The following is a 6,229-nucleotide window of genomic DNA, read 5'->3' on the forward strand; positions in this document are numbered from 1 at the left end:
GGGGAGGAGAGGTGAGAGGGCGGTACTTTGGTAGGGACGAAGTGTTTGCCTGGGGCTTTGGGTCAGCCACGGAGCGATGGACCCACTCGAGAAAAAGACCCACGAAACACGTGGCTGTGGGGTTTCCGCGGTGCAGGCCCCCGCCCGGCGCAGCGGAGCCCCCGCCCGGCGGGCACGCGTGGGAGCCCAGGGAGCCTCGTCCTTGAGGGCGCCCAGCGCTCCGGCCTTTCGCGGGTGGGCAGCGCCGGCGGGGCCGGTCCGGTGGCTTAGGGGGGAGCCCCCCGCTCCAGCGCCCACCTTGGCCTTCTCGGGCAGCCTACGGGCTCCTCGGGGCCGGCTCCCCCGCCGCTTCCCTCCCCATCTTTTGTCGGTGGGCTGAGCGGTACCGGCACGTTCGGCATCACCCGGTAACGACAGTCCCCTGTCCCCGGAGAACATTGATTTGAGGGAAGCTTAAGGCCGGGCCCTGACAGCAAAGGGGCTACTGCTGATAAGGATCCCACCGCGGCAGCTATGAAGAGGTTTTCTCCCCTGACAGGTGCCTGACAGGGCTGGCTGGGAAGAACTGCTGACCTGTCTAAAGAAATATATCTGCGTCTCCCGGAATGGCAGGACAGATGGTGCCCGTTCGCGCCGCGGCGACTTCTCTCGATGGCACACCGAGCGGAGCTGATGAGTGTTTTGTTTTTATGGCAAGGAGGTAGCGGTGCCCTCGGACATCCCGTGGCACGGGCTTGATGGGAAATGTCCGCTCCTGTACGGGCGCGAGTGCCGCCAAGACGTGCACCGAGAGGACAGGGGGGCAGCGGCACCGCTCCCCCCTGCTCCTGCCCCATCCCTGCGGACGTGCCCTGCCGCAGAAACGCCGAGGAAAGGGGCTTTCGGCACGAGTGCCAGAGCCGCACCTCCAGTTCCCTCCAAACTGGTCCTAAAGGTCGCTCCCCTCTCGTCTCCGCTCTCCTCCGGGGGGGCGACCGCCGCTGACCCCCCCGAAAGGCCGGGCAGAGCCCGCGCTGCCTTTGTGCCGGCCGCGGGGACGCGCAGTAGCCCGTGTCGGGCAGCACCCGGGGGTGCAGGCAGGGCCCCCCGAGCCCCTCGTACGGAGCCGCTCCCCTTCCCTCGGCCCTGCTGGGGCAGTGCCCGGGCGCGGACACTCCGCCTCCGCCGCACGGGCAGCCCCGGCACCCCCGGTCTCGGCGGCGGCTCCCGCTGCCGGAGCGGCCACCTCCGCAGCCCCCGGCATCCTCTCCCCTCTCCGCGCCGCTCTCCCGCAGCCCCCCGAGTGACGCTCAGACCGGCGCGCTGGTCCATCCGCACACATTTCCAATCTCATGGCTCATAAACTATTAGCGAAGGGATTTCATTATTCACCTTCCGTATCTTACAAAGGAGAAAGAGAAGGAAAAAAAAAAAAAAAAAGAAAAACCAACCACGCGTTTCTGGTAACAGTAAGCCCGGGCCCAGTTTAAATCCCAGCTCCTGCTCGGGCTCTGGGATCGGCTCAGGGCTGGCGGCCGAGGGGGCTCCGCTGGTTCCTCCGCTCGGCGCTGGGCTCCGGCCGAGGCTGCTTGTCGCGGAGGGACTGCGGAGGTCAACCTCGGCCGGGGGCAAGGCAAAGCAAAGCCAAGCCAAGCCAAACCTTGAACTACGTTTTACCGTCCTCAGTATTTTTTCCGGATGAAAAAATAAAATCTTAGGGATGAATGGGGATATGGGGGTAGTCTGCATATTATCCTTATTTTTTTCTTCCTTTTTTAAATTTTTTTTCCCCCCTGCAATAAATAACATTAGGAGTTATTTAGCTGTCCATTAGAATCTGACAGATCCCACTCCGGGGTGTGGAGCACAAGCTCCGCGGTGCGATGCCGCGGGGGGGACACGTTACCGCGGACCGAGGGCCGGAGCCCGGGGAGGGCGCGGCGGTGCGGGGAGGGGACCGGCCGGGCGGGGGGTTCAGCGGCAGCGACCCAAGGCCTACGGAGGGCCGGTGTCAGGCTGAGCCGCAGGCAGGGCAGGCAGGGGCAGACGTGCGCCTCAGCTGGGCGCCTACAGAAACATAGGACGCGATCCAGGAAAAGTTATTGACAGCCTGGATGAGAGAAACAGAAACGTTAATACGGCTAACTTTGTTCCTTTCTTTTTTCCCTTCCTTTTATTATTTTTTTTTTTCTTCATCCTTTAGGAAATGGACTGCGAAAAAGTTTAGAGCATGAGGTAATTATAAAAACCAATATAGCGATTTTGAAAGAGAGATTCACTTCGCAATTTTGAACCGAGAAGCAAAATATTCCGGCGAAGTCTGGGGTCATCACCGACAATGAAGCAATGTTCCCTCCCTGTTTAATATACATGGTGTGGGAAATGGACGGAAAATATAGCTAGCACCTGTAGTGCCAAAGGAAAAAAAAATCAAATTACTACATCATATTTTGGGGCTATTTTGCAGGACATTCTTCAAAAATAGACCCATATTTAATTATCTCTAATGATTTTCTCTGTGAGACTGCTAGTTAATAGTAAGGAGGAAATGGGTTTTCTACCGAGTTTTTGCGTTTTGATATCTTAAAAAAAAAATTCTTATGTGTTAATAGCGCACATGGGACTGCAAGCGACCGAACTGGGCCAACTTTTAATTAACATGCTGACCTGCCGAAGAAGCAAAACTCCCTTAAAAAAAAGAAAAAAAAATACCCAACCAAAAATTTATACCTATACATACACTGCCTTATCGGCGTGACCCTGGAAACCCCAGGGCTCTCCTCCCCCCCCCCCCTTTTTTTTTTTTTTTTGAGGGGGAAGGATGTGATCTTCGAAAGGGGCGAGGAGATGCGCAGGTTGAGCACCCGCCCGCCTTCCCTCCCAGGGGCCACCGCCTCCCGGGCAGCCCTGCTGAAGCTGCGCGGGCGGAGGCGGCTTCGGGAGGGGGAAGGCGGGCAAAGAGGGGGGGAATATGACCGGTGTCCCCGAGCAGCGTGTGCGAGGAAAAGGCCGTGGCAGAAAGGGGGAAGATCTGGGCTCTTTGGGAGGTGTGGTACAAACGCCAGCGCGGGGTGACTACAAGCTCAAGCGTGGGTGCTACAAGCTCCAGAGCCTGTTCGGCGGCTCCCCCACGCAAAGCTGACAAAGAAAGGTCAGCAATCTGAAAGATGAACTCCTTTTCTCTATGCTTTTGCCTCATCAATTCTTATTTTCCTTCCCTGTTCAATTAATTTTATCTTTAAAATTAATTTGATTTTTTTTTATTCCCATACAGACTTCAGGCAGGCTAGATGCCTGACTTGCCCCCCACCCAACCCCAAACTGGCACTGGAGTACGTTACTGCAGAGTTACACTTTAACTTCTCTGCAGGTAATAATTAAAGAGCTTCTTTCTAAATCTCTTTCCCCCACAGAAACACCGAGGCTCTCTTTCGCAATAGATTATATTGATCACACACAGGGGCACAACTCTCCTCGGAGCTGCCGTCTGTGAGCTGCTCTCAATTCAGTGTGCTCTGTGCAACTTCTCCCACATCTTCTCCTAATTTTTTCTCAAGCTGAAAGGTTTCATTAGGGATGCACAGGGGATCCCCCCCCAGATAAAGCTCCACATGCAAAAGGAGACTAACAGTCATTCAGATGCACACCAGCAGGCTTTGGCTACACGTTTGAATTTTGTCCCATAGCCACATTGTGGGTGAGTTTGAAAATAAGAGATATAGAGGGAACAAAACCATCTGACATAAGTAAGGGGGTATCTCTGTCGAGTGAGAAGAACTCCAGCTTCTTCTATTGGTGACACTTCCAAAGAAAACCTTCAGCCTCATCCTAACAGCCATACTGAAAGTTTTCGGGGCTCTGAGTTACTTTAGATCATAAATTAATCTGCCAGAGAAGTGCGGCACACACCTGATATCAAGGAAGGGTCAAGAGCTGGCCAGTTCCAGCTGGTCCTGCATTTGATTTACCTCAGGCTGTTAAGATGTATGCTGTAGTGTTTTGATAAGAAAAAAGGAGTCAGCACTTTGATTTGGCAATTCTTTCTTTTCTATTTTTTTTTTTTTAATTTTTTTTTCCCCTCCAAAGAGAGCCGCAGTTAAGCTAAGGAATTTGTTGTTGCTGTTGGGGTGGTTTTTAGCAGAGGCTTCAGTTTGCATGGGGCTATTTTATCACATACTGTTAACACTTAACTATGTCTCTTACTTTCCCAAGTCAGCCAGACAGTGGAATGAACTTTTACGCAGCTTGTCTACCTCAGGCCTCCAGCACCTCTGGAATGTGCCTTTCCTGGGATTCACCCCAGCCAGAGAACTTGGAGCAGCAGCTAAGACAGAGGCCATCACCCAGTGGGTCACATCAGCAACCTACTCTGTCTCAGTGGAGCCCTACCACAGCTTTCCCCTCACGCCTCTCTTTTCCACAAGGCATTGCCCATAGGTTTCATCACGTGCCTCAGAAATATTTGAATTTAGGTCTATTATACTGGACTGATTCACAAGCTGAATGTGGGAGGCTGGTTGTTCTTGGCTGAATTAAACTATTATTTGAAGATATCTCCTGCACCCGCTGTGCCCTCTTTTATAGCCCCCCCCCCAAACTTTCAATCACAGAGAGTTAAATCACAGTAATTACACAAGGGATGTTATCTCTGACGTGCGTGTCTGTGCAGTGTAAAGAATACCTGCAATACTCCAGACCAGAGGAGCATTGCACAAATAACACCCCTCAGAGGTGGCAGCAACGGGTGCATAAATGGGGAACTAAGGAGCAGATCAGGATTTTTTTATTCTATCCCTGTTTTTTTCCCCCCTTTCCTCTTGTTTCAGTTTCTCTGCCTCTAAAATAGGGAAGAGTCACTGACCCTATTGCCTTTCCATGAGGCAATTGGTGTTTGAGAAAAATCAGAAATCCTCAGAGGACGTAATTTGTGATAATATATATTCTAAGGTGGACGTGCTGCCATTCCCTGTATTGGGGTTGGCAAACATTTCTCAGCAGAGATCATATTTTCTGTTGCATGTAGCTTTAGAAAAAACATCATCACTTAGGCTGAAAACTGATATGCTGACTGTCTGTACTGGGCAGATTATTTTGAAAATACCTGCCAAAACAATTTGTCCATTTCCAAGAACAAGGTTATGGAAAAATAAACAGTTTTGCTTGTACTAAAATGGAAACTTTTTTCCTTTGAAATGCTCTACTGCCCTCAGGCTTTGAAGCACAGTCTCAAAATGTGACCTTTTTTATTCAAAATATGCTTTTCCCTCTCTGTCTGAAAATGTATCCAAATCTGGTTAACGTATAAGTATTAGAAATTGTGCCATGAACAGATGTCCAGTAATGATTTCTTTTATTTTAGTAGGGAAAAGGAATTGCTGCAGATTGGCCCTCTCTGCAAACAGAAGCTTTAGGATACAGTGGTGAGGCTAGATTTCCACTTTAATCCCCACCTCCAAATTTTCCCCATGAGCCTGAGCTTTGGCGCAGAATCTGAGAGGTAGGAATCCTATCTCTTCTAAGCTCCAAACGATTTGAAGGTTGTGTCAAGAAGAAAGGTCTCTGCATGAATACAACACAGAGAAAAAAACCCATCCAGCCTGTGACAGAGCAGGCAACAGAAGCAGTCAAGCAGTCCAGAGAGAAAAACTGGGGCTGGTGTTTGGAGGCAGGAGCCTGGGACTGATTAGGTAAGGAGAAACAGAGGTTGTGCAGAGAGCAGAGAAATCGCTTGGTTGAGGAACCTGGAGGGGAGATGAGAGGGCAAGGCTAGCAAAAACGACTAATGTTGTCAGCCAGGGCAGCAAGGATGCTTAATTACAGGATGTCCAGAGTAGCTGGGCTGAATTTAATTTGAAACATGGTAGAAATTCTGAAAGTCAAAATGTTTCCCTCCTCCCCCCCCCTCCCCCCCCATTTTTAGTTGATGCAGTACAGCTACATAATTAATGCTTTTTATTTGGAACAGAGTCTGCCTTCTAGTGCTAAAAAAGAACTAAATGATCTTCAAGTGAAGTATTTGCGAGCTGATTCAAAACATATTTTGATTTTTTTTGGTGTGTGTGTCACCACCGAACTAAGGAAATGTGTTACATATTCAACACTAGCCGCAACATCAGGGATATTAAGGAAATGACTAACCTGAGGGTCTCAGAGCACCTCAGTTCAGCCTCCATACGTTATAATACATGACCTCACAGATTTTTGTGAGATTTGTATTCTACAAATTTCCTGAAGCAGAAACTAAACCCTG

The sequence above is a fragment of the Empidonax traillii genome, unplaced genomic scaffold, assembly GCF_003031625.1.
Source record: "Empidonax traillii isolate 1590-97213 ecotype Southwest subspecies unplaced genomic scaffold, ASM303162v1 scaffold535:size1322822, whole genome shotgun sequence".
In the NCBI taxonomy this organism is placed as follows: domain Eukaryota; kingdom Metazoa; phylum Chordata; class Aves; order Passeriformes; family Tyrannidae; genus Empidonax; species Empidonax traillii.